Source organism: Theobroma cacao, chromosome 5 (assembly GCF_000208745.1).
Source record: "Theobroma cacao cultivar B97-61/B2 chromosome 5, Criollo_cocoa_genome_V2, whole genome shotgun sequence".
Lineage (NCBI taxonomy): Eukaryota > Viridiplantae > Streptophyta > Magnoliopsida > Malvales > Malvaceae > Theobroma > Theobroma cacao.
In genome coordinates, this window is record NC_030854.1 from 17,194,720 (window position 1) to 17,206,114 (window position 11,395).

Genomic DNA, 11,395 nt, shown 5'->3' on the forward strand with positions numbered 1-11,395 from the left:
AGTGGATTCTTGACTTACAATGATATTTCCGATTGCTTCTACTTTATTAGGAATCAACCTTTACTTCTTCATACATTGACTCTTTTTGTTCTAATAGCTTCTATTTCTTCAAGAATTGATGTTTTCTTTTTAAAAAAGTAGATTCTTCCTATTCCAAAGAAGAAATATTGCTTTCTATTTTGCATAGAATCATTTCACTTTGAAAAGTCAATTCTAATGATTGGAATTTAAGGTTCGAAGTGTTCATAAAGATTTTTCTTGTCACAAACAACTTTAAAACACTTTGAGGATTGTTTGTTAAGTTAAAAATCATTTTCACTTAGTTTTAAAGCATATTTAGATCATTGAATTTTGTCATTTCAAAACTAAAGTCAATTTTAAAGCTAACACTTTTAATTAAGTCAAACTTAATTAACTCTTTTTAAAATTCTCAATTAACATTCTTTATGTGTGTGACCTGTTAAATTCTCAACATGTTGGCAATAAATACTAACTATAACTTTAATTCAAATTGGATTAGTCGAATTAAACTCATTTGCATTCATTATCAACTCCTAATTGATTAGTTAATATTTAAAAGTTACGATTGGCATCTAGCAATGCATCATGACTACCTAAGTATTAAGAGAAGTCATAGTAATCTAAATCAACCTTTTAGTGAATAGTCTTACTATGAAGTCTTGATTATTCAATGTAAAACTTGGTAAATTTTGAGTATTTGTGAACCATATTTTGATTTTGATTATTGGGTGAGTTTTCTTAATCATTTGATTATAATCTCTTCATTTTATGGTGTTGTACTTGTGGATGATTCATGATTGAAAGAATGGAAAAAAGAAAGAAAACTAAAAGAATGGATTTGTGCATGTTAAGGCATGAAGGGTCAATTCTCATGGGAGAATGGTCAATCCTTGGAAGTAATTGGCTCAAATTGGCTATTAGAAATGTTAAGGGTCGACCCCTGATGGAGGCAGGGTCAATCCCCACTAAATAAAACACTTAGGAAAGCTTTTAGAACCAAAAAGATAAAGTCCCAAGGGCTAAAAGGTCGATCCCTACAAGATGGAACACTTAGAAAAATTTATGGAAACACTAGGATCGACCCTCAAGCTTTAAAAGGTTGATCCCTATAAGACAAAATCTTAAAATAGCTACTAGACTCAAAAATATTGGCCTTTAAAGAGGAAGGGTTGATTTTTGCAATTCTGGGAAGAAGAAAAATAAACATTAGGATCAACCCAAAGCTATAATAAAAAAAAAAAAGCCTTAGCTCAAGTTTCTTTTCTCATTTCTCACTTTTCTCAACCTCCAAACACTCACTCTCTAAACCCTTATATAGCCACCAAGTCTATGTCTAACAAGGATTAGGCTTTTCAACTCAATTTTAAAGTAAGATTTAACCATTTTTAAGCTTAAAACCCATTGATACAACCTAACTTGCATGTTCTATGAATTTTAGTATCTAACCCTCATTTAAGTTGAAGATTTTTTGGGTTTTGCTTTACAATGAAGTGTTTGAGGTAAGGATGCTTAAGGTTACATAATAAATTGATTTGGATCCCAAGTTTCCTACATATTGGATTTGAAACAAGGAATATGATTTTACTCGACTAGTTTTGAATAAATGGGATTGTTGGAAAATTAGAAAACTTATGCTAGAATTTATTATTTTAGGATTTGTTGAGCTCGAAGACCACAGAACGAGCAAAGCTTGATAAAGCGAGGCTTAAAAACAGGCATTTCTCAAGGTGAGTGGATACACCTCTTTAAAGTATTTTTTATACGATAAAATTAAGCATGATTTACCGACTTGGCTGCCTTGCATAATTTGAATGTTATATTGATATCAATGAATCTAAATGTTTGTGCACAAATAATTTCAATGAAGTTTTCGAACCTATTATGTAAGTAAATATCTGTGAAACTTTGACCTTCATAGACACGTAACTCGAGGTTGAACTTATGTTTAAAGGTTTCATTTGAGCCAATGATGCGAGTTTTACATTACTTATAATTATTTTATGTCGTTATAGGAGTAGGATTCAAAAATAATTCAATTGGTGAAGAAAGGTGCATAGTGGGCTATTGCTTTATTTGCATATGTTTTGGTTTTTCAAGTATATCTCCTACTACAAAAATCTGAATAACATTATGTTTTAACCATTAGAAAGCTAAGAGGCAGGGCTACAACTTTGATGTTTAACACTTTGCCCAGTTTTGATGAAAAAGTGGTCAAAATCCTTGTCAAATTGAAAGTACTGTGCTAAAAGAATAGATTTGGATAGAACATTTGAGCTCCGCGACGTTGGAAATTGAAAGACGCGACCCTCACCGTAATTTCCACAAATAACAAGTTTAGGGAACTTTTGAAGCTAGGACTTTTAGGGGCTACTTAAGGGACCTCGTTCAGAGGATTTTGAACATTTTCCCAATGTGAAAAGAGTAAAAAGATTGCACAAGAAAAGGAAGAAGACAAGTGGCCTTGTTAAGGGCATTATTGTAATTGCATAAGAAATTAGATAAGCTTTAACTATAAAGATCTCATCTTTTCTAGTAGCTTCTACAATTCTCTAGCAACTTCTTCTTCTTCCTCCTCCCATCTCACGTTTTGCTCCTCTTCCATGAAACCTTCTCTCAAGCTTCCATTACTCTCCCAAACTAACCTCAATTTTTGTGCTCTACACACCCTATTGTAGGGTTTTTCATACTCTTTTACTCCCTCACCTTAAAAGCCTTTCCTTAATACTTTCTCTCACTAGTTGGACATTTTAAAGAGAGAAAGGGAGATTTTTCATAAGAAATTGAAAGCTTTTGAAAGGGAATTCAACTACAAAGCTACAAAGGTAAGTAATGAAATTGAGTTGATTTTTTAAAATTGTTGAGAATGGCTAGTGGCTAGATTTGTGAGTGTTTTGTAGTTTAGGTGGTTTATTCATTTTAGTGTGACTAGAATAGTGAAAATAGATAGTCACTTAATGGTAGTCAAAAGCTAGCTAGGGATGACTAGTGGAACCTGATTTAAAAAATAGCTTTGGAATGGTATTAATGCCAAGTTGAGTTGATTGTGATGTTGTTGTGTATGATAGGTTCCAATGAAACCCCACACTTTCATTCACAACATTAGTCGATAGTAGAAGTTAGGGCCCACCAAAACATCAATAAAGATTAGTGAGTGAACTTACATTTCAAAATGTTTTGGGGAAATGTTTACATGTTTCAATGAATCATTTGGGAATTTTATTGGTTTTCACTTTAAAATTTCCTAGGAACAAGCCCTTGATAAAATGTTTGATGTTGTGAAATGTGAAATGTGTAAAATGATGAATCCATATATTTTTGTATGATGTTGATATATATATATATATATATATATGTATACTATGTCATAAATGGTACCATTGTGTGACAAAAGTAACCGTGCATGTGCGGGGTGAGTGTGCACTTGCCTGTGATGACGGTGGTGAGGGAGATGGATAGGATGTTCGACTATGTGCACAATGTGGTGGGATGCACATGAGCTGGGTGAGATGGGATGTCCGGCTATGTGCACGATGTGGTGGGATGCACATGAGCTGGGTGAGATGGGACATCCGGCTATGTGCACGATGTGGTGGGATGCACGTGAGTTGGGTGAGATGGGATGTTTGTTGGAAATTTCCTTTCTTTCAAATTTCATGCTAAATATGGTTCCTCCATCGTTAAAGGATTTAATGAAGGGATTTTAATAAGAACTTGAACTAAGTTGCATTGTGTTCAAATAAATGCATCATGATTATCAACTTTCCTTATTGTTGCTTGTTCCTTTCTTATGTTCACTCACTGAGTTTGTACTCATTGTTTTCAACTTCATGTTTTCAGATCAAGAGGCAGTTGGAACCTAGGTTGAGGTGTTCAGCTAGTTTCGTCTTCTTGGTAGGTATGTTGGCATTCAATAGCCGTCTCTTCACCTTGGTCACTACGTTGGAAGCCCACAGTCATTTTTGTTTGTAAATACATACATGTGATGTAAAATACTAAGATGCATGCCTTAGACCATATATATATATTTGATTTGGTAAGCCACCATGAGTGGCAATGGTTAATATTATTATGGGTTAATATAAATGCAGTTTTGATTGCTATAGCTTATTAGTAAAGTACTTGAAAGGTGGCATTGTGAGATGTAGCATTCAGAATAATTGATGGGATGACAAGTAGAATTACGTAAATAGGCTTGCTTTGGCTTAGTTGACTATGTCCATAGAGTCCATGCGTAAGTCATGGCTTGGAAATCAGGTTGTGACAAAGTTAGTATCAGAACCCTAGGTTGTTTAGGTCCTAGGGCTTCCTTTTGTTGGTCTAGTGGAGTATTGGGTCTTTATGTGGAAACTTCGGTTATGAAGTGTGAACCACGGTACATTTTACAGCCAAGTGACTGCATAGATTCCCTATCTTAGAAACCACCTTTTTCCCTTAAGTATGATTATAAACTATGTTTAATAACAGGTGTTTGCTATTGTCAAGGTAAGAATGCAGCCTAAGACGGGAGCCACCTCAAGACAGATAGGGGAGCAAGATGCTCCTAATGAGATGACAAATAGGCCATGGGCATCCTGTCAGACTTTGACCTTTATAGACTCGTAGATAGAAGTAGATGCGATATCCCTGATTAGGGGTAATTTCGTCATTTCATTAGTAAGCCCCTAAAAGCAAGATTTTAAACAATATTAAGGCCTAAGTAGGCCTAAGGTATAAATCGATGATTAAATAAGGGTAAAATGATGAAGGAAATAAAAATGGTGATGATTTTCACGGTAGGGGCAAAATGGTCATTTTTCACCTCGGATAAAAATTTTTAAGTTTTCATGAACCCGAGCATTTCTAGACCATTATGGACCTTGTCCTAGTGTCAAATGAGCAAAAAGATTGCATAAAGGATTGAAGGAGAACAAGTTGACTTGTGAAGGCATTTTGGTAATTTAAGTGGAGTGGATAAGCTTGGGCTATAAATATCTCTTTCTTCCAATAACTACTTTTCCCATTTTCCAGCAGCTTCTTCTTCTTCTTCTTCCTTCTTCTCTTTCACGTTGCTTTCAACCTCCATGGAAGCTTGATATGAACCTCCATAACCTCTCTCAAAATAACTCCACTTTTCATGCTTTTGGTGCACCCTTTCATAAACCCTTGTGCTCTTCCACTTTCTCACTTTAAAAGCCTTGGAAAATCCTACTTCCATACTTTCTCTCACTAGTTAGGTGTTTAGAGAGAGAAAGAGAGAACTTCCATATTAGCTTGGAAAATTTTTTTGAAAGAATTTCAAAGTTACAAAGCTATCAAGGTGAGTAGTAAATTGGAGTTGAGTTTTAAGTGTTGAGAATGTCTAGTAATCAGATTTGTGAGAGTTTATTTGTTGGGATTGTTGTTCATTTAAGTGTGATCAGAGTATTGCAAACAATAACCATTTAATGGTAGTTGGAAACTAGTTAAGAATGATTAGTATAACCCAATTTAGAAAATAGCTTTGGAATAGTATTAATGCCAAGTTGGGGTAATGGTGATGTTGTTGTGCATGATAGGTCACAATGAAGTCCCACAGCCTTAATTGGACCATTAGAGCAGTTAGAGTCGGCTAAAGGCTCAACAAAATATCGGTGAGTGAACTTGCATCTTAAAACTATTTTGGGAATGTGAATGTATTTGTACAATGCCTTTGAATGAGTTTATTCAACTTTTCTTAAAAATGGGTACCTTGGGAATAAGCTTTTGATCATTGTCTTTATAGATGACATGTGGCTATTATGGATTCTTGTTATATGTCATTGTGTTCATATACATATATGTTGTGCATTGGTGGCTGACATGGTGTGATAATGATAACCGTGCGTGTGCACGATGTGGGGGGATGCACATGCCAGTGATGACAGTGGTGAGGGTGTTGGATGATGAAAGTGCCCGTGTGCACAATGTGGGGGGATACACACGATGGCACTAATTGTACACGATGTGGGGGAATGCACAGGATGACTCTGGTTATGTGCACGATGTGGGAGGATGCACATGAGCTGGATGAGATGATAGTCGCATTGGTATTTATCCATGTATGTATATGTATATATGTTTAGAGAATGAAAACTCATAAATATGGTTTATGGTTGAAATGCATATGAATTTAGCATGTTGAACTTTGGAAATCTTTATGTGTTTGATGTTGATTTTGTTAATTCAGGAGGATGGCTTTTTCTTGAGGGGAATGGAAACTTTTTTCTTGGTGCTTTGATTCTCGCTACAGCGAGAAACTCTCGGATTTTGAGGGGTAACATTGGCCGAAATCTTGCTGCAGTGAGAATGCATTCTCGCTGCAGCAAAAACATTATTGTAGCATTTCGCTGCAGTGAAAAACTTTTTGTTTTATGGCTGAAATTTCATTGTAGCGAGAATCAGTGAAAAACTTTCTGTTTTACTCCTTATTTTGTTTGGTTGCTGTCCTATTTTCCACTTCTTTGGTACCATAGTTGAGCATGGACTTCTAACATTAAGAAATTAATTAGTTAAGTTTGAAATGAGGAGATTTGGTGAAAAACCCTCGGCCAGTTGAGAAACCCTCGTTCGGCTAATAACTTGAATCCTAACTTCGCTGCAACGGAACGGCATTCTCGCTGCAACGAGAATGCCTTTTCGCTGCAGTGAGGACCAATTGTTTATTTGGTTTGATTCGCATGAATGCTATTAAACTTTTCACTCTCCAAATCCTTTGTTGAGCATGGACCTTTTTCAAAAAGTGATTTACTCAAGTGGGGTTTACATGAGGGGTTTTAATAAGAACTAAAACAAATTGCATTGTTTTGAAAAATGAATGCATCATGATTTCGTAAACATTCCTTATTGATTGCTTGTTCCCTTTTTGTTCACTCACTGGGTTTATACTCACCATTTTCAACTTTATGTTTTCAGATCAGGAGGCAGTCTGCAATTAGGTCGAGGTGACCTCGTAGATTTGACTATTGATAGGTGTCTCGGCATTTAGTAGCTGTACATTTGTCTGAGTTTCTCCGCTGGAAGTCGAGTACTATTTTGTTGTTTATAGACAAATCGATGTAAATTATTAAATTGCATGTTTTGACAATATATGTACATTTTGATTGGTATGCCACTATGAGTTGGCAATGCTTAGTATTATTTTGATTCAAAGTTATGGAATGTAACTTAGTAACTTTTGATGGAATGGTGAACAGGTCATATAAATAGGCTTGCTTGGGCTTAGTAGACTATGTCCATTGAGCCCATGAGCCGGTCATGGCCCAAAATTTGGGTCGTGACACATCCACTCTTAGGGGACAAGGTAGACACGGTGGGGCCACTAGGCTGGTGAGGGCAGATACAGTTGTGGGTAAGCGAGAGGAAGGACAGTCTTTGGGTGATGTGGATAGACAACTAACTAGGGGCATTACCATCGAGGACTTGATTGCAAACCTGTAGGAAGTTAATCGGGTTGTAGAGATGATGGCAGCCCTTATGGACGATATACAGAGGATAGTGGAAGGGAGACCTACAATACAAGAATCCCCTAGTTCCCAAGGGCTGGCCGAACGCCAACATCTGGAGGTCGAGATGGGTCATTTAGAGATTTCTCTTCTTAATTTTTTAAAGCTTAAGCCTCCGTCATTTTCAGGGTCTGATGCATTGGAGAAACCCCAAATTTTCTTAGACAAGATGGAGAAAATTTGTAATGCCTTGGGATGTTCCAGTGTTCGATTAGTTGAGCTAGCCGCCTTCCTATTAGAGGACGTGACGCAAGATAAGTATAGCTCCTTATGTAAAGGCAAACCAACGGATGCATCACCGTTGACTTGGAGTGAGTTCAATACAGCCTTCTTAGATTGATTTTTACCACTCAGTGTACATAATGCCAAAGCTAGGGAGTTTGAGGCTTTAGTACAGACCTCGAGTATAACAATGTCAGATTACAACATAAAATTAACACAATTGTCTCGGTACAGGCCCTATCTAGTCTCTACCGAGGAGATGAAGATACAAAAGTTTGTAGATGGGCTAATGTAACCATTATTTAGGGTTGTGGCATCCCGAGATTTCAATACCTACTCTGCAGCAGTGGATTGTGCTCAGGGGATTGAGATGAGGACCAGTGAGAGTAGGGCTACGAGGGATAGAGCAAAAAGACCCAAGACAAAGGGTTATCAAGGTCGTAGAGATTTCAACAGTGGTATTTCATCTTCTAGCCATCAAGGCCCACAAAGGGACTCACGATTACCCCAACAGGGGAGTAACTTGACTAATGCCAGTGTTGGATCAGGGCAGAAAACTTTTAGTGAAGGAAGGCAACAAGATTCTAGACAAGGTAGTCAAGTTATCCACTTTTGTGATACTTGTGGGAGACGACATAATGGACAATGCTTACGTACTATGAGAGTTTGTTATGGGTGCGGTCAATCTGGACATATTACGAAGGATTGCGTGATGGCTCATCAATCACAAGGTTTTTCTCGTGGCTCCACCCAGTCAACTTCGTCTGCTCCTTTAGTAGCCGCCTCATCTGATCGGGAGGCCAGTGGATCAAGAGGTAGAGGTGCTGTTACTTCTTCTCAAGGCAGGCCTTCTGGGTTTGGATGTCAAAGTTTCGCCGGTAAAGGTCAAGCGAGGGTACATGCTTTAACACCCCAGGAGGCCCACACATCCAATGCAGTGGTCTCAGGTACTCTTTCTGTTTATAATAGAGATGCTCGAGTATTGTTTGATCCTGATGCTACCCACTCTTTTATTTCTCCATGTTTTGCATCTTGTTTGGGTAAAGATCGTGTTAGGAGAGAAGAATAATTAGTGGTATCTACTCTTTTAAAAGAGGTATTTATGGCCGAATGGGAATATGAGTCTTGTGTAGTTCAAGTCAAAGACAAAGACACTTTGGTGAATCTAGTGGTGTTAGACACCTTAGACTTTGACGTGATCTTGGGAATGGATTGGCTATCACCCTACCATGGCAATGCGGATTGTTGTCATAAATTGGTTAGATTTGATTTTCCTGGTGAATCATCATTAAGTATTCAGGGGGATAAGAGTAATGCTCTAACCAATTTGATATCGGTCATGGCTACCCAAAGGTTGTGAGAGATACTCAAGCGAAGTTTGGAGATATAAGCCAAGTATTGGTGGTAAATGAGTTCATGGATGTATTTCTCGAGGAACTACTAGGTTTGCCTCCCGAGCGAGAGATTGAATTTTGCATAGATTTGATTCCTGATATTAGACCTATATCCATACCCCCATATAGAATGGCACTCGCGAAGCTTAAAGAGCTTAAGGATCAATTAGAAGATTTGTTTGATAAAGGCTTCATCCGTCTTGGCATCTCACCGTGGGGAGCACCCGATGCTATTTGTAAAGAAGAAAGATGGGTCGCATAGATTGTGCATTGACTATCGACAACTTAATAAAGTGACGGTGAAGAATAAGTACCCCTTTCCAAGAATAGATGATTTACTTGATCAGCTACAAGGGGCACAATGTTTCTCTAAGATAGATTTGCGATTTAGGTACCATCAGCTAAGGATCCAAAATAAGGACATACCCAAGACTGCATTTCGAATAAGATATGGGCATTATGAGTTCTTGGTGATCTCATTTAGGCTTACTAATGCCCCTGCGACCTTTATGGATTTGATGAATCGAGTGTTCAAGCCCTATTTGGACAAGTTCGTGGTGGTGTTTACTGATGACATCTTGATCTACTCGAAGAGCCGAGAGGAGCATGAGCAATATCTTAAGATAGTGCTCCAAACTTTGAGAGAACATCGATTGTATGCTGAGTTCTCCAAGTGTGAGTTTTGGCTTGAAAGTGTCGCATTCTTAGGACATGTGGTTTCCAAGGATGGGGTACAAGTCGACCCAAAGAAAGTTGAGGTAGTGGAAAAGTGGCCAAGGCCAACATCGGTTACGGAGATTAGAAGCTTTTTAGGTTTGGCTGGCTATTATCGTCGTTTTGTGAAAGACTTCTCCAAAATAGTCACCCCTCTTACTACGCTGACATGGAAAGATACAAAATTTGAGTGGTCAAAGGCTTGTGAGGATAGTTTTGAGAAGCTTTAGGCATGTCTCACCGCAACTCTAGTATTAAGCCTACCGCAAGGCACAGGGGGTTATACGATATTTTGTGATGCCTCACTGGTTGGTTTAGGGTGTGTATTAATTCAACATGGGAAGGTGATCGCATATGCATCAAGACAACTTAAAAGGCATGAGCAAAATTACCCCGCACACGATTTGGAGATGGCAGCAATCGTGTTTGCTTTAAAGATTTAGAGACATTATTTGTATGGTGAGACTTGTGAGATATATACGGACCATAAAAGCCTAAAGTATATATTTCAGCAAAGGGATCTTAACTTGCGGCAATGTAGGTGGATGGAGTTGCTAAAGGATTATGATTGTACTATTCTTTACCATCTCGGTAAGGCAAATGTAGTGGCGAATGCTTTGAGTCGAAAATTGATGGGGAGCCTCGCACATATCTCTATAGTTAGTAGACCCTTGATTAGAGGGATGCATAGCTTGGGAGATATAGGTGTGCATTTGAAAGTTTCGGAGGCAAATACATTACTAGCACATTTTAGAGTAAGGCCTATCTTAATGGACCGAATTAAGGAAGCACAAAGTAAAGATGACTTTGTAACTAAGGCCTCAGAGGACCTTCAAGGAAGAAAAGGAAAAATGTTTACTAAAGGCGCAGATGGAATATTGAGGTATGGAGCTAGACTTTATGTGTCGAATAGTGATGGATTGAGGAGAGAAATATTGGAGGAAGCGCAGATGGCAGCCTATGTGGTACATCCGGGAGCTACCAAAATGTACCAAGATTTGAAATAGGTATACTAGTGGGAAGGACTTAAGAAAGATGTAGTTGAGTTTGTCTCCAAGTGCCTAGTCTATCAACAGGTTATGGCAAAACACCAGAGGCCCGCAGGACTACTACAGCCGTTACTAGTGCACGAGTGGAAATGGGAGAATATTGTAATGGATTTTGTAACGGGTTTACCTCGAACTAGTAGGGGTTACGACTCGATTTGTGTCATAATAGACCAGTTAACGAAATCAACTCATTTTCTTTCGGTTAAAACTACATACGGGGCTGCCCAGTATGCCCAACTTTATCTAGACGAGATAATACGGCTCCATGGCATTCATGTTTCTATAGTATTTGACAGGGGGGCACAGTTCACTAGTAGGTTCTGGGAAAAGCTGCAAGAAGAATTGGGCACTAAGTTGGATTTTAGCATGGCTTTCCACCCTCAAACTGATGGACAGTCTGAACAGATGATACAGATATTGGAAGATATGTTGAGGGTCTGTGTAGTAGACCTTAGAGGCAAGTGGGATCGATATCTACCCTTAGTGGAGTTTGCCT